Genomic DNA, 18,219 nt, shown 5'->3' with positions numbered 1-18,219 from the left:
CTGCCCTTCTCCCAGCTTCAGCACTGAGAAGGCTGAACATCTTCCCCTCTCCACTCCCAAAACTTTTTCCTTAGGAACCAAGACATTAAGAACATTTTGCAGGATGATAAATTAAATGAACTGAGGTAGGTCAACTGGGATGAATGAATGACATAATTTATGGAATAAAATAGAATCCAGGTAAACAGGAGGAGAGTTTTTTCCAAGTGTCCCCACAGAAACTAATGTTTCTTCTTCTCTTCAGTCTATCATTAAATTCCTGGTACTGCCAACCTGAGAAGAATTTGTATGAGGACCAGTAAGTCAGATGGTGGTGGCAGGCTACTTGGGGCTGGCTTCACTTTGTTTTGCTTTCCCAAGAAAACAAAGCAATAAGAAAGGCAGCAGGCTGTGCTGGAGTGTGTGCAAGAACCTTCAGTCCCAGACCAGGCTCTGCCACTCACAGCCTTCTTTGAATCTCAGGTTCCTTTGTTTCTAAAATTGTTCACTTCCCAAAATGGTAAGATAGAATACAATATTTTATATTTTATAGAAGTCAGAGTTTATGGAATGTTTTATGTATATTTAATCCTTACAACATGTAAAGAAGGTACTATTGTCTTTATATAATAGAAATGAAACATAGGAGAACCTATGTATCTTATCCAAGATATGTAACAGTGAAATTAAGCTGGAAGCCGATTTAGATCTCTAAACTCTGAGTTCAGTGTGGGCTTTTCTCTTCCTCCTTTTTGTGAGTTAGATTTATTATTATTAGTATTATTATTGGGATAAAATACACATAACAGAAAATTTACCATTTTAACCATTTTTAAGCATGCTGTTCAGTGGCATTAGGTACATTCGCATTGTTCTGCCACCCTCACCACCATCCATCTACAGAATTTTTTCATCACCCCAAATTAAAACTCCATACCCATTAAACACTAACCCTTCCTTCTCCTCTCCCTGACCTCCTGGCAACCACCATTCTATTTTTGTCTCTATGGCTACTCTAGGTGCCTTATATAAGTGGAATCCTACAGAATCTGCCTTTTTGTGACTGTTTCATTTTCACTTAGTATAATGTCCTCAAGATTCATCCATGTTGTAGCATGTATCAGAATCTGCTTTCATTTTAACGGTGAATGATATTGCGTCATATATTCCAATGTGGTTTATATTACATTGTGTTTGTCCATTCATTTGTCAATGGACGTTTGAGTTATTTCCATCATTTGGCTATTGTAAGTAATGCTGCTAAAATATGGTCTACAAATAACTGTTCAAGTCCCTGCTTTCACTGCTTTTGGGTATACACCCAGAAGTGACATTGCTGGATCATATGATAATTCTACATTTAATGTTTTTATTTCTCCTTTTAAAATAGGTAAAGTCAGCTGATAAAAATAATTTCCCGCTTCTTGTTACTTATATCGGAAACTACCTGTTATTCTTTTTTAAAAAAATGGTTATGTTATCCATTTGACGCTGCAGCCTAGCTGTGTCATTTAACTTCCAGTGATAAAAGCCATACCTTGTATTTATTTTGTGCTCTGCTTCTGCACGCAAAGCATCACATCAAAGTTATCTCATATACCTTTTCAAGGTTTATGAGAAGAGGATCCAAGGCAGCTATTATTAACTTCATTTTACAAATGACAGAAATAAGGTTCAAAAGGTTAAGAGATTTTCTTCAGTGAGATTATAGTAGTAATAAAATGAAAATCCAACTTTCTAACTCTTCATTTAAAGTTTATTCACACAAGTTTTCTGTATACTTAAATGGAATATATTGTCAGATAGTTAATTTGATTCTTATTTGATACTTGTAAACTTAGAAAAGTCTCCAACTTTCCATGCCTGTTTCCTCATCTATAAAATGACAGGGATACTACTAACCTCTAAGGAATGTATAAGGAATTACCCAACACAAATAGCAGCAAAGCAAGTCACAAAATTGGGGAGTTCTAGGAAATCATTAACGACTCAATTATATAATTATTTAGTGAATATTACTAAAGCAGAATCTTAAATGAAAGTGCTGAAATTGTTTCCCTGAAATTTCAATGTGATGCTGAAAATTGGTTTGAAAACATGAGAGTTTGAAGAAAAATAAGTTAGGTAAACCTGAGAATGTTCTCACGGTTGTGTGCTTCTTCCATTCAAGTAGCAAGGCCTTGTCCTGTCTTGGGTGGGCTAATGGTTTAAGACAGATGTTAGGGATCTGGGCATTTTCATGCTTCAGGATCTTTGCTCATACCTTCTCTCTGATTTACATGCCTTTCCATCTCTCATGAATTTAACTTTCACGTCCCTCTCAATGTGACATCTTATCCACTATGACTTCTCTGTTCCCTTATCCTAATTGTTCCTTCCTCTGTGCTCCCAATCCATATGTGTTTTCTTCAGCATATGTCCTTTTTTTTTTTTTTTGAGATGAGGTCTCATTTCTTCACCCAGGCTGGAGTGCAGTGACTCGATCTTAGCTCACTGAAGCCTCTGTCTCCCAGGTATATGAGATTCACCTGCCTCAGCCTCCCGAGTAGCTGGGATTACAGGTATGAGCCACCACGCCTGGCTAATTTTTGTATTTTTAGTAGAAATGGGGTTTCGCCATGTTGCTCAGGCTGGTCTCAAAACTCCGAGCCTCAAGTGATCCTCCCGCCTCCATGTCCCAGAGTGCTGGGATTACAGGTGTGAGCCACCATGCCCGGCCAGCATATGTACTTATAAGATCATGTTTTAGTTTGTGGTTTTTCTCTCTCTTCTCCTTTAGTCTGTGAGCACTTTGTGGGCAGCCTCCATCTCATTCATTGTTTCCTTGATGCTCCTCATGGTGCCCAGCATATAATGCACACTCAAAAAGTATTTGCTAAATTTTAAAAGGTAAAATCGTATGAACAAACAAAGAAGACAAGATTGGTTTTCCAGGGCATGCAAGTCCTAGCACTAACACAGGAGTCTTCTTTCCCTTGCAAAAGTAATGCCCTTGTTCTCTCCCCTTTCTTCTTCCTCCTCAAGGTTGTTCTTAACATCACTCTGCTTCCTTTCATTTCAAATAGAGAACAAGGGTTAGAAATGAGGCACACTGATTTGGAAAGGCTGACCTCAGGCTTTCCAAAGTCAGGGAGGGTGATAAGATAGAAGGCAACATTATGCTGGAAACCTCCTAGCAGGTCCTTAACCCTGGAGCTAAGGGTGCTAAGAGCGATTTGGTTGCTGATATAGTCTTCTGGGTTGCATCAAAATTACCTGGGTATTTGAAAATGAAATGAAACAAAATAATAACAACAAAATTCTAGGGCCCTTATGGGGTCAGAATCTTTAGGGATGGGGCTGGGACCTTGGTGGGTTTAACAAGCCTTCCAACTAATTCTGAGGCACAGCCCAGTTTGGGATCAGTCTCTAACTTGTGCTATCTCTCTTTCAATTAATAGGTTCTGGGGTGTATTAGCAAAGAAGTTGTATTAGTCTGTTTTCACACTGCTATCAAAAACTGCCCTAGACTGGGTTATTTATAAAGAAAAGATGTTTAATTGATTCACAGTTCCACATGACTGGGGAGGTATCAGGAAACTTACTATCATGGCAGAAGTCAAGTGGGAGCAAAGACCTTCTTCACATGGCATCAAGAGGGAGATAGCAAGAGCAGGGAGAACTGCCTTATAAAACCATCAGACCATATGAGAACTCACTATCATGAAAACAGCATGGGAGAAACTGCCCGTGTGATCCAGTCACCTCCCACCTGGTCCCTCCCTCAATATGTGAGGATTATGGGGATTACAATTCAAGATGAGATTTGGGTGGGGACACAGAGCCCACAAAGGGAGAATAGAGAAAGGGGGTTCTGGAAAACTTCAGGGGGTGGCTGAAATATGGAAGGGAAGTCCTTAGTTTTAGTGGCTAGGAGGAAAGGGAAGTTGTAATGGCTCACCATGTAACTGATGAGAAAAGTGAATGTTAGCCAAGGACACAGAGGAGGGAGCAGAGCTGAGATTCCAATCCAGGCCTGTCCCATATCTGTTACAGAGGCCTGCCTTGCATCTGGTGAGCAGATATACATACATATTTAGAAGCTATCAGTGTTGTAAAACTGAATTCCAAAGAGTGTTAAACTAACAGTAATGTCCAGGTGACAAGAGAAAAAAGAAAAATGGAGGAAAGACTAAACCAACTACACCCACAAAGCCCATGGAGGCCATTTTCCAAGGTTCCTTTTTGGCTTCTGTGGGCTGGTCTCAGGTCCTATAGTCATAAAATGAAGATAATACTTATATACTTCTTCACAACACTGCAGTGAAAATTAGTTTTTGTTTATTGTGTCCTTTGAACATGAAAAGCTCTGTGTGAGAGCTAAATATCATCATCATTCTATATTTATTGATTCTATTCCACAGCTCTAGAACTATAAATTCTGTGAGATCCCTTTTTATTTTCTGTTATTTTTAACTATGTCAAAACCAGGAACTTGTAGAATGTCTTGAGCTTTCCTAACTGTAAGTGGTTTGAAGGATTTCATTGCTGGCTGGATTCGAGGGCGGGGAGGGAAGAAAGCATGTGTGAACAGAAACTCCAAGCATTCTGAGGTCTGCCCCTCAACCTGGAGTGCTGCTGCTGTCTCAGCATTGGTTGTGACCTTGGGTTGTTGTACTGTATATTTGTAACCTCAGAACTCCTGGCCTTTCAACTCTTCCTCACCACCGCCCTTCCCTTCCTCCTCCACTTCTACCCACAGCACACAATCCTGGTGAATTTGAGATGTTGGAGGAGGATGAAAATTTATTTTTTAAGCTGTATTTGGCAGTTTAAACACTGCTTTATGGAAGCACTAACTGTGAAATCTCTGCTCTTTAAAAAGCCGATCCTTACCCTTTGCAAGAGACAGTGATATATCATGAAAGAGTGAATCGTTTTGGGTTCTACAGAAGCAGTAAAATTAAATACTACTTTCAAGACAATAGTAAAAATATTACCTGTCCTTAAGTAAGCAAACAAATATATATAAAACAATATAATCTGTCAAGGCAATTCTTCCTTTAAAAAATAGGACTAAATGCAAAAGTACATTTCATTGGAAAGTTTTAAGCTTTGGTTACTGTTCTGTCCCGCCTTCTACCTCAATTTCTTCAAGCTGGCTAATTCCCCACTGTATGCCTGCCCTCAGCTGAGATGAGAAGCTGGGGCAGTTTGTTCTCAGCATCCAAGGGTCCAACTGCCTCTTGTTCCACTGAGTTTCTTCTGTCACTCCGTTCCTGTTAGTCACAAACGAGAGTTGCCCCAGATACTTTCCATTTGTTTATTCTCCAATTTGCATTGGGAGGTGATGGGAGAGCTGAAGGGATGTCCTGAAGTTATCAGGCGAACACCATAGAGAGGTCAAAAGCTGATAAATGATGCATGCATTGCGTTGCGGTGCTCGGCCAGCCAGGGAGATCAGGCAGTTTTATGAACATGTATGTATGTTACTGTGAGCGTGTTGATATACAGGAATATGTGTTATATATTCCAAACGCTCCACTGAGTGCTCTTGCGTGCATTTTGTGCGCACACAGCCTAAGCTGGAGTCAGCTCTCAGATGATTAATGACGTCACACCTGGCCCAGTCCCTGCCTACCTGGGTGCAGGACAGTGGACAAAGCCCTCCTCTCCTGAGGTTTGAACAAAATCAAGCAAACGGTTGTCGTATTTGTCCTTATTTTGTGGGGAAACAAAGGTTGGTTTGACTGAGGCAAGAGAAAATATGAGAGGGGGAAGATGAAGAGTCGCTGGTGTCCCAGTCTTGGGCTCAGCAAGGACGCCCTCCTGCAACTGTCTGCCTGTTTCCATGGGCTCCAGGGCGCAGGAAATGCCTCATGGAGAACTTTCTGGAAGATGGCCAGGAGAAGCCCGTCTCTCAAAGGCTGTCTGGGAACCCAGGGGACTATCCGCAGAAGAATGTTTTTTGGGGCACAAGCCTCCTCACCTGGGCACTGGGGACTGCAGGGCTCCTATTGGAAGCTACTCCAACCTCACGGCGTTTCCACGCCTGGCTGTGGGTTTTCAGGTTTCTATCTTGAGAAATGAAAATCCTCCTGATAAGAGTTAGGATTTTCCCCTCCAATAGCAAAGGCAACGCGTCTCCCTGGGGCCCCCGCCGCCTGCCTCAGTAGACCCCTCCCTGACAGCCGCCTGTCCCCAGGGACTCCGGGATCCCCTATGACCCCGCCAGCCCCGCACCTTTGCCGGGTCACTCTGGCCTTGTGCCCTATGGCGCCCACACTTCTTCAGCCCTTTTGCTCTCGCACAGACAGATTCAAAAAAAAAAAAATCTTTACAAGGCCAAAACCTTGAAGTCGATTTCTTGGAAGACCTGAGCTAACATACACTGTTTAAGAGGATGCTTTCAACAATGCTGAATTCAAGCTTTAGCTCTCAGCTAATTACAAGCAAGGTAATTAACCTCCCTACGTCTCAGATTACTCATCTATAAATTGGGAATAATTTTAGTATATTTCTCATAAAATTGTTGTGACTGATAAATGAGAGAATGCCTATAAATCGAATAACACAGTTCCTGGCACTTAGTAAATACTCACGGCTTGTTATTATTTATGAAGTTAACATTATTTTCGGGGTTCTTTATTACAATGTACTTCAAGATTCTACGTAAAATATAGTTGAAGCTCTGATAACGTTGGTGTGAGAATAACACTTTTTAGGGTAAATTCTGGGATATTTTTCATATTTTTACTGGAAGTGCATGCCTAGGACATGATTTCACCGACCATATTAGCAACTCTTGGTATTCAGAAACGCCTTTGAGTGTGGTTTTAAGGACGTGGGCTACCTTTTGATATTGTGGTATTCTAATGTCCTCAGAGCTGGTATAGTCATAATCATGATGATATTCTCAGAGGTGAGTGATATACCTCAAACATGCTTTTACTTTGGTTTCTATACTCCAGTCTTGTTTGTGGTGGACAGATACTGCTCATCTTCAAACACTTCATTATAGATAATTTCTGATCCAGTAATGATTAATTTCAGTCTTAACTGTGGTTCATTTTCTAAATTTCTCAGTGTCCACTGAGATCCCCAGTGTTGAAGGTATTGTATCCTGGATGTGTTCTCTGTGTTACCGACACACGGAAAGCATGAAGCATGGAACGGCACATGTGAACAGAGAGACGCCCGGGTGATGACAGGGTGGTCAGGAACAGAGACACTCCTTAACAGGGACCCAAAGACCTCAGGCAGTGCTTGGGCTACCCTCTCAAATCTCCTCCATGGCTTCATGCCTCAGAACCCAAGACTCCTTTCAATGATTTTTTTTTTAATTAATTACTTTATTTTTAGATGGGGTATCACTCTGTTGCCCAAGTTGGACTGCATTAGTGCATTCTTGGCTCTCTGAAATCTCTGCCTTCGCCTGCCTCAGCCTCCTGAGTAGCTGGGACTACAGGCATGGCCACCATGCCTGGATAATTTTTGTATTTTTAGTAGAGACAGGGTTTCGTCATGTTGGCCAAGCTGCTCTCGAACTCATGAACTCTGTCCACCTCGGCCTCCCAAAGTTCTGGGATTACAGGTGTGAACCACCGAGTCCAGACTCAAAGATTTTTACTGGGTACTAACTAGCTGTGTGGGATGCACAGAGGCATGTGACATGGTCTTAGTATTCCGGGAATGTACAATGAGTTCATTTTTAAATGAAATCTAATAATTTGACTGAATAGAATAATTTCCACTGTTCCTATCAAGAGTCATCAGGCAAGGCAGTCACAGTTCTATTCTTGTTAATAGGGTGAGCCTCCCTTGCCTGTCCTTAATTTCACAAAGTGTCATTCTGAGAAATGTCAAGAAGGCCTTATGGCAGCAAATTGTCCACAATCTCATGGGTCAGTTACCACTATCTAAAAGGCCTTTGATGCCCAGCATCCTGTGGCTGCTCTTCTAGAAAGTAGCTGTAGCTCCTACTTCAGAGACTGCCTCAAACCTGAGATAAGGTGGTGGCAGTGAAGAGGGAATAATAAAGTAAGAGGCTAGGAGTGATGATTGATGACAGCTTTAGTGTCATGAAGGAAAAATCTTCATCTAGTGTCAGTAAATCTGTGGCCTTTGATGCTAGAGAATTAATAAGATGAGGAAGGAAAGAAAACGTTAACCCTCTGACAGTATAAAGGTAACACAATTATAAATAAATGAATGAATAAGTGTGTGTGTATAATATACACATTTAGTATATTTGGTCTTCTGTGCCTAAGACCAAACAGCAGAATGACAATGATGACCCTCCTTAAATGCATGAAATTAAGTTGTATTGAAAGCCAGACATGATATATTGGGTGAAAGGAAGTGAAGTAAATAGGACTTTAGTGTGAGGTTTTATGTTTATTTGGCTAAGAGTTAGGCTGTGTTTACTGTTTCCTGTAGTTATAGATCAGAGGCAGAAATTTCCTCTTGTGTCCTTATTTTTGTTTCCTCTGTTGTTCTTGGATTTCCCTAGAGATTTCTTCTAAATAAGGCCTGAGATATTCAGATTACAGCTGTAATTCCCTGTTGTTATACAGAAGCTCTGTTGATGCAGTGGTAAGGTGTGGAAAAGAAGTTTTCTATAGTCCTAGGATTATGTCTCAGTCTTTTAGAGAGCCTGTGCCCCTGGGCTGTCATCTTCATATATGCTTCTTAGTTGTCCTCCCTCTCCCACTAAAATCCGAGGCTAGTAGAAGCTAAATTCAGGTGTTTCCCTTCCTCTAGATTGGTTAGACTCTGGTAAAATAATTTGCCTTGAAGGCAGGCCTTGTAAAGAAGACAGAAAGTTCTGGACATATTTAAAAATGGCTACCTTTTCCCTCCCTGTGTTAGAAGCATGAAGGGATTTTCTTCCTATACTCATGATGAGAACCTGGTGGGAGCTCCTAAAGGTAAAACTTATGAAAGTATGGTCCCCTTCCCCCTGCAGTTTTTATCTCTCAAGTTTGTCCACACTTAGCCTCTAGCAAGTTGACAATTATAGTTTTCCTACCTCAGTTGATTCCTGTGGTGATTCCTGCTTCTGGGTTTCTATTCCTATAAATTGAGATTCTCTGTACCCAAATGTCTGTCTTTCAATTCTGGGGCGGCAGTTTGTCCTGTGATCTCTGTCCTCCCATGGATCTAAGAAAAGTTGTCGATGTTTAAGTTTGTTCAGCATTTTTCTTGTTGTGAGAATGGAAGTGACAACTCCCACTCTCCTTACATGCCAGACTGGAAACCAGGAGTTGAGATTAAGTTTTTACTGTATTTATTAATTACTGTTTAAGCTATGTTAATACACAATCTTTGGAGCTTGTTCTTGCAACATAGTCATCTGCTCTTTTGATCATAACTGTAAATTAAAGTTAGTTAGATCTATCTGGGAATTTTAGTAAAATCTAGATACAGCTACAGCAAATTCATGGTTTACAGAGAGGGTGAAATCACTTTCATGAGGTATGTTTGGATCACGTTATATTATCAATGAAATTCTCCCATTTTAAAAAATGACAAAATTAAGACCCAGGTAAATATTTCAAATAAAAATTGCACAGTATAACACGAAGGCCTGGCATATTCAGTGAGTGTTCCATTCACTTTGAATTTTAATATCACACATTTAATATAATTATATATAAACACAATAAAAAATTAAAAACTAATGTAATTTTATACTCATATTTTTATTTTCTTCATTTTTATGAATTTATAAGAATCCTTACTCTTCAATTTCCATTCAGTTCATCTCCTTACAAGCATTCGAACTTCAGTAAGGACATTTATAAGCATATGTCCATACTTATATTTATATATGAATTTATGCAGAATTAATGTAGAAACTCATCATCTTGGAAAAAATTAGAAGCTAGTTGTCTCTACATAGTGTATGTACTCACTAACAAAGTAAAGAAGTATAAATATATATGTATATGTGTGTGTGACACTTAGAACAGGGCCAGGTAGGTAGTGAATGCTAATAAGTTTAGGCATCATTATAATTTTGAGCAGCAGCAGCAGTAGCATTATAGCAATTTGTTCATACTTCAATATTCATTACATTGTTTTCAGTACAGGTTTTTAAACAACAAAATAATCCATTCCAAATTCTTTCATCATACTACTGTTGACTATACATCACAAAATTAATGTCAAAATGAGGATTTCATGGTTTACAGAGAAAGTATTTTGGTGACATATGTTTGGGTCACTCTATATTAGCAAACTTAATTCTCCAATGACATTGGTTAAATAGACTTTAAGATATTAAATTGTAAATTATAATTTTTTAAAATGTAATTTTGTCATACCTGACTTGGATGTCTCTAATATTTTCAGAAGATAGGTCAAATTGTGATATTATAAAGCCTGAATAAACACAGTAAAATGCTATAGCAAATATGGTATTCAAAATTAATCTGACATATACACATGTAGGTATGATTGGATGTAAGTAACTGACATAAATGTATAATATTAAAATTGGTTTATATGTTTATATCTACAGTGTGTTTTGAAAATTAAATTTGTATGCACTGGGTCCCCCATCAAATAAGTTAGACATAATGGTAATTAAAGTAGATAACAATAACTTCCAAAGTTAATTAATTTACTTCTAGTAGGTAGCCTGTACATTGGGGAAATCTGGTTATGTGTTTTAGATTAGAAGCCTCCTTTGAGACACAGTCATCTGTGTGGGGTCAATGTTCTTTCTCATCCCTCTTTGTGCTTGGCTCCAACTGACAAGCATGTGTAAGAATCTGGTTCTGTCACTCAAAATGCCATTCCCTCACTTGGTATTTGGTATGCTCTAGTGTATTCTCCTTCCTCTTTTTTTTTTTTCTTTTTCTTTTTGCTTTGGTAGGAGGTGCTTCATCCCATGCACAGATCTTCTCCTCATTCCAGTCTTATCACCCATATTTCAATGCCTTGCTGAAATCTACCCTCTATTTTCCAGAACCTTCCTTGCTTACCATGTCCCTTCCTTCTCTTTACTCCCAGAATACTCATTGTCTGTAGCACTGACTTTGAAACTTATTCAAAAACTACCAGAATTATTATTAAATAATTCAGTTGTTGTGTACATGTATATAAGAAACAAATCTTACATTTAGGAATAGTTTTGAGCATGTATATAGAAAATTATTCAGTAAATACTTATGAATTAGAAATGTTTTGAAAGTAATCTTTCATGTTTACTTCACCTATTGGACTAAAGTTATAATGAATTTTATTCTAAATTAGTTTGTGTTCTATAGATCTTCTATTCGTTTTTGGCAAATGAGAGGTTCTCGAGGCCAAGGAATGAGAGCTTCTTGTGACTCTTTCCTAGGGGCAGATTTTAGATTTCTCCCAAAATACATATTCTTTATAAGTGGTCACTCTTTAGAGTTGGGGGTGTCAAGTCTATGTAGCATATCTGTCAGAAGAAATAATGCAAAATTTCCTCATATGAGAAGGAAAACGGATTTATCTTTGCAAGCCTCTAAGGAGCTAATTAATTCTTATAAATAGTATTTTTGTTACCATATCATGATTATTATCATTAGCCATCCTTATCCCTATTTAACATTTACTGACCACTTGTTATGTTCCAGACACTTAAGTAAAAGAAGTGTTGTAGAAAGAAGTAAAAACCAGGTTCTTGTCACATGACCAGGAAGAGTTAGGCGTGCAGACACTTTGAAGGGTGAGGAAAAATGGAATTTAGTGGGCAAAAAGTAAAAGGAAAAATAATTCTTCACAAAGCAAGAGAGAGTCCTGCTAGCAGGTTTCCTGCCTCACAGATTGAACCCCAGGTTCCCACCTAGGAACAGGAGAGCCCAGGTTCTTCCCCGCTGCCATGGGCTAGAACTTCCTGTGGCTCCACCCCATCCTCCCAGTGCGCATGCTGGTCGGAGATTCTCCCGCGACCTTCCCCCTTATCTTCCTCCTGCATTTATCAGAAGTGCTGAACGCTTGACTTGCCTTATCTTATTTGATCCTCACAACAAACTTTATGAGGTAGGCATTATTATCCCCATTTTCAAATGTGGAAACAGGCTCAGAAGGTTTGAGTAATTTGCTCAATGTCGCACAACTAGTAATTCGCAGTGTCGGGTCTGCCTGGCTCTAGAGCCTGAGCTCTTAAATGTTAGATCATTAGTTTAAAAGAAACTAGTGGATTATTTGAGGTTTTTTGATGGGAGAAATGCTGTATTACTAATCCCAGTGTTTTCAGTACAGTGTGCAAACCTGGCACATAATTTGTTGGATGAATGAAATCTTCCAGTAAAATAAACTATTATTAAAATAAGCATTTTTTCCCCTATCAATCACTAGAACCAGAAAAATACACTTTCTAAGATAATGTTTCGAGACTAGTCTGTTAGATTCCCTTCATCATGAGTACCTAGGGCTGCTTATTGAAAATACAGATTCCTGGGAATCATTTTCCCATACAATCTGTTTCAGTTATCTGAGGTAAGGAACAGGGAGTTTGCATTCTGAAACACGCTAAGATTTAAGAATTACTGCTGAATTAAGAAGCAGCCACTGTCATTTTGAAAATGATAGTTGTTTGTGAATTCAGATTCAGAGTCTAGTTATATATGGGATTACATTCATATCACTCAAAACAAAGGCTGAGGGGCAGTCAGGATCATGATCAGGCACCAGTTGACATTAGTAGTGATGAGAAACCCATTCCTCTGGGGGTCAGAGACATGGACACAGGGAAAGACTCATGCAGCAGCTGGGCCGTTTGCTCTGTTGTTTGTTTGTAAATTAATTAGACCAGTAGTGGGGTAAACGGCCCCTCTTGTTCTCAACTGTGAGCTAAAGGGCATCCTCTAGCCAGAAATACTGTTAGGCTCAAAGGTTGGGTGGGGGCAACAGTGAGGCCCAAAGACTCTTTCACCACAGAAGCCATTTGGTAGAAATTGAGAGTTTATGAAGACAGCAAATGAAAACAGTGTCCTGATAAAATATTCTGAAGAAATATCAGAAAATGTGTATGCTCTGACCACCACGGTTCTAAAGGGAAATAAAGAGCCAGAGTGAAGTATAAAAGCTGAAACAACAGGCATGTCCCTTGTTCAAACATTTGTGTATTGTTGAGGTCATCAGTCAGGAGTAATACTGCTGATAATTCTACAAACAAGACAAGGGGACAGAGAAAGTCCTCCTTTAGGAGATGGAAAAAAATACAAATGTGAAAAAACAAAAGAGGAAAATTTGAGAGAGACAACAAAGAAGAAAATCTGGTTGCTGTGAGATTTCTTCTTCTTCTTTTTTTAAAAGATGCATCACTACCAGAAGTTGTCCAGAAGAACTGTGACCTTATGTTTTAATTAAATAATTTTTCATCCAGTTTTTTTCTTTGCATATAAGGAAATAGAATCCTGACATTTGATTGAATTGTAAGCATCTTCCTGCATCCTGTATATCTGAGATTAAACTTCAAAGAATGAACTTAGATCAATTTAAGGTCACAAAGGATTACAAACAAAAAATTTTAGAAAGGGGTCCCTAGACGCACTGAACATATTTCTGTTGAGACATTCCCCTTTCTAGGGGACTAAAAACATGCAGTTTACAGCTCTGGCTACAACCCTGAAGGTAAATATATGTTACATATATAACATATATGTAAATATATGTTACATATATAACATATATGTAAATATATGTTACATATATAACATATATGTAAATATATGTTACATATATAACATATATGTAAATATATGTTACTCTAGGGAGCAGTGAAGCATTTGGCAGAAGCCTGTCGGGTAAATGGCCTTTCTTTAGGCCTGGAAGAGGTGCCAGCAGAGTCTACTGTCCCTGGAAATTTCCTTGTCCAGTACTCTAATATATGAGCATTCATCAGGTCCATTTGGAACTTGCTTAAAAATTTCTTGGCAAAAATTATGGTCAGTGGTGTCAACTGCTTTTGCTTGTTATTTTATACCCTGAGGAGCAGTAGTTAGAACCACTGCTTAGAGGGACCAGGCTGAAAACACATTTAAGTGAAACAAGCCATGACCAAGAGTGTTAGCAAATACTCCTAGGAAATTCTGTGGAAAAATGGAGAACAGGGGCTAGCTCTGAAATCCCAGCAAATCTATATTCATGACTCAGTTCAGCTTCCCCTATCTTCCTTTTCTGATATCTAGGTGCAGCTATGACTGAAAAACAGCATGATTGTGTTAAGAATCCTAAGGCATCTGCATCACGCTGCAACCAGACCCAGACATTGTAAATTCCAAGATAGGCCAGATCAAGATTACACGCATTCCTAGGTTTTCCTCTTCTTGTCTTCTTTCTGTCCCCACATTTTCACTTATCCTTTAAATCAGTGTATCAAGACCTAGTTATAAACATCCACCATATGCAGGTAGGCACCATATGGAGTCTCTGACCTCAGGGAAATTTAGAATGTACGAGGGAGTGCAAGAAATAACCAAGAGAAAAGCAATGTGGAATATATAGCCTGAGAGATGGCTCCAGGTGGTTAGCAAATGTGTTACTATGACTCCAGAGGAATTACAGATCAATGTGAAAGGAACTGTGCTGCTCTCCAGTTTGTGGAACAAGAAGTGACTTGAAAAACCATGAAGAGGAGGTTAGACTTAGCTAGTCAGAAGGGACAGGAGAGAAGACAGTTTAGGTGATAGGTACAGAGTGAGCAGAGGAATGCCAGTAGGTCAAGCCTTTATCTTCCCTTCCCTTACTTCTCTTTACCCCAAACTTAGTTTCCAAAGATGACTGGAAAATAATTGGAAACTGTTGCGGGGGGCGGGGTGGGGATGTAATGGCTGAATGGGGAAAACCAATTTTTTGTCCTTGTATTCTGGAAAGCCCTTTTGAGTCTGTGTTATTCACTCTGGATTCTGAACTATTAAGTTTTATACAGCTCTGCCCTGGGACTAGGGCAAGAAGAGCACCAACTCTACATTTTGGAGCAGGAATTAAATCTTACATAGGATATTAGATGGCTTTCAACTGAAAGCAACAGAAAACATAACTTAAAATGTCCTGAACAATAAAGGACATGTATTATCTCATGTGATAAAGAGGGCAGAGGTTGGGAATATTCTCCAAGGTTGGTTAAGACAGTGACTTGACACCACCATCAAGACCTAGGTTCTCTTCAGGTCTTCTCTCTGCCATCCCCTGAACACATTGCCTCTGTCCTCAGATCGGCTCTCCTGATGGTTGCGCGATGACTGCAGCAGTTTCAGATGTCCCATCAAGGCATGAAAAGATCCCAGATGGAAGATGCCATCTCCTCCTATGTGCCTCTTTGTCAGAGTAAAAAAGAGCCAAACTCTGTAAAATATTTGAAGAGATTTATTCTGAGTCAAATGTGAGGACCATGACCTATGACACAGGCCCAGGAGGTTCTGAGAATAGGTGCCCAAGGTGATTGGGCTTAAGCTTGGTTTTATATGTTTTAGGGAGACATAAGATATTAATCAGCACAAGTAAAATGTACATTGACTGGGTCCAGAACGGTGGGACAACTTGAAGCGGGTGTGCTTACAGGTCATAGGTGGATTCAAAGATTTTCTGATTGGCAATTGGTTGAAAAAGTTAAGTTATTATCTGAAGACTTGGAATCAGTAGAAAGGAGTGCCTGGGTTAGGATAAGGGGTTTGAGGGCCAAGACTTTTGTCATGCAGATGAAGACTACAGGTAGCAGGCTTCAGAGAGAATAGATTATAACTGTTTCTTATGAGACTTAAAAACATGCCAGACTCTTAGTAAAATCTCTCCTGGATCAGGGAAAAGACCTGGAAAGGGAAAGGGATATTCTACAGAATGCAGATTTTCCTCATAAGAGACAGCTTTGCAGGGCCATTTCAAAATATGTCACAGAAATGTATTTTGGGGTAATACGCTTCAGTTTATCTCAGGGCCTGCTATCTATTATGTTGGTATCTTTTGCTACAAAGAGTCTGTTTTGTCAGACTTAAGGCCTCTGTTTTAATGCTAATGCTGATCCACACAGTGGTGTGCCTGAATTCCACAGGGAGGAGGGTATAATGAGGTATGTCCAACCCCCCTTCCCACCATGAGTTGAATTAGTTTTTCAGGTTTCTCTGGAATGCCCCTGGCTGAGAAGGGGGTCCATCAGTTGGTTGGGAGGCTTAGGATTTTACTTTTGGTGTACAAAAACCATTCTCATAAAGCCTCCAGCAGACCTCTCTTGATATATTCTTGCTGAGACCGAATCCTGTGTCCCTTACAGGTTTGCCTTGATTGTTTCAGCCTAATTAAAATTTACTTTCAAGTTACGTAGGAGTGAGGAGGACCACCAAACCAAACTAAGACTCGGAGAAAAAAATAAAAAAGGAAGAAGAAGAAAATGTCTGCTAGGTAGATGTGGTTTTAAAGTCTGCCCACAAATTCTCTGATACTCCTCCCACTTCAAAAAGTTGAACAATGTCCCCTCTGCCCCAAGGTGCCATGCCACTCAAACAGCCAATGGAAAGGCCCACGTGGCAAGAACTAAGGCTTCCTGCTAACAGGCAAGTGAGGAAGCCCAGTCAGCTGCCTGCAGTCCCGGCCCATGGAGAGCCTGACTGAAAGTGAGTGAGCAACCCTGAACTAGGACAACCCAGCAAGGCCCATCCTGAATTCCTGCCCACAAAAACTCTGAGCCAGTAAATGTTTGTTGTTTTAAAACACTAAGTTTTGAAGTAATAGATTAATTAGGTAACCAATTGAGACTACAGTATTCCTTCAGGGAACTTGAATAGTCATTCTGCATATGGGGAAATTGTACACATCTTAAAATTGCTGGACTAAAGTGAGAAGAGACTGTCTTGAGTCAGCTGGATAAAGTGGAAAAAAATGAATTTAGAAATCAATAGAATTCTGGCTTTGGCTTTGTCACTAAGAAACACTTATAAGTAATTTCACTTCTCTTGAAATTATCATCATTATCTATAACATAAAGGAACTGAGCTAAATGTTATCTGATGCCTCTTTAAGCTCTCAAACTCCACAGAATTATGAAATGCTTAAAATTCACTTTGTTTCACCTTAATTCAGAGCTTTGTTTCACTAGCTCTAGAATTAGATGCCTTGGGTTTAAATTGCATTTCAGTCACTTATTAAATAATTGTACTTGGCTGAGTGATGTTGCCATTTTAAAGCTCAGTTTCCCCGTAGATTCATTGAGAAGATCAAATAAGATGATGCAGATAAAGCTCTTAGTTTGTGGGGAAACTTAGTAAGTGCTTAATAAATACAGACACTTGTGTTTTCTATACTGTAGCAGCACATTTTGTAAAATAAAACAAAGTTGAAATGACAGAGCTAATTTTTATGTACTCTGTTGACAGTGTAGAGCTTAGTTGGCTTTTAACATTTTTATTATTATTTTATTTATTTATTATTATTATTTTTTTGAGACAGAGTCTTGCTCTGTTGCCTAGGCTGGAGTGCAGTGGCATGGTCTCGGCTCACTGCAACCCCCACCTTCCGAGTTCAAGCGATTCTTCTGCTTCCGCCTCCCCAGTAGCTGGGATTACAGGCACGCGCCACCAGGCCTGGCTAATTTTTGTATTTTTAGTAGAGACAGGGTTTCACTATGTTGGCCAGGCTGGTCTCGAACTCCTGACCTCGTGATCTGCCTGCCTCGGCCTCCCAAAGTGCTGGGATTATGAGCATGAGTCACTGCACCTGGCCTATTATTACCATTTTTTGAGATCTGGGTCTCTCTCTGTTGCCCAGGCTGAAGGGCAGTAGCATGATCATTGTTCATTGTAACCTTGAACTCATGGGCTCAAATAGTCCTCCCATCTTAGCCTCTTGAGTAGCTGGGACTACAGGTGCACAACACCATACCTAGCTTAACCTTTTATATTTTTTGTAGAGATGGGGTCTTACAATGTTGCTCAGGTCTTAAACTCCTGGCCTCAAGTGATTCTTTCACCTCAGCCTCCCAAAGTACTGGGATTATAGGCATGAGCCACCATGCCCAGTTTATTTGCTTTTATACAATCACTATGTAAAGTGCATTTTATAGGGATTTGAAGCACACTTTTATAATTCTAAAAGTTGTAGACATTTATATATGAAGTTTTGCCTTATGATTTATTGTTGGTGATATGCTGGATCAGGAAGCCAACCCCAAATTACAATCTCCTTCCTACAGGAAGGTACAGTCCGCTGTATGAAGATCTATTTTTATATGTGTTTCTAGGAATACTTTGCAGCGGAAAGTTAGGTGGCCTAGACTTTCTTGGTTCT

At 39.5% G+C, this 18,219-nt stretch overlaps 1 long non-coding RNA gene across 1 annotated transcript; it reads left to right on the top strand.

The window, feature by feature from the left end:
• Positions 1-11,628: 11,628 nt before the first annotated feature.
• LOC114678182 (uncharacterized) lies at positions 11,629-17,280 on the top strand. The gene is made up of 4 exons (XR_003729457.2): positions 11,629-11,979; positions 13,258-13,376; positions 15,158-15,270; positions 16,424-17,280. It is a non-coding gene; the product is annotated as an uncharacterized LOC114678182 (long non-coding RNA).
• Positions 17,281-18,219: the final 939 nt, after the last annotated feature.

Source organism: Macaca mulatta, chromosome 5 (genome assembly GCF_049350105.2).
Source record: "Macaca mulatta isolate MMU2019108-1 chromosome 5, T2T-MMU8v2.0, whole genome shotgun sequence".
Taxonomy (NCBI): Eukaryota; Metazoa; Chordata; class Mammalia; order Primates; family Cercopithecidae; genus Macaca; species Macaca mulatta.
Note: the sequence above shows the minus strand (reverse complement) of the source record. Positions and strands in the feature narration are given on the sequence as shown.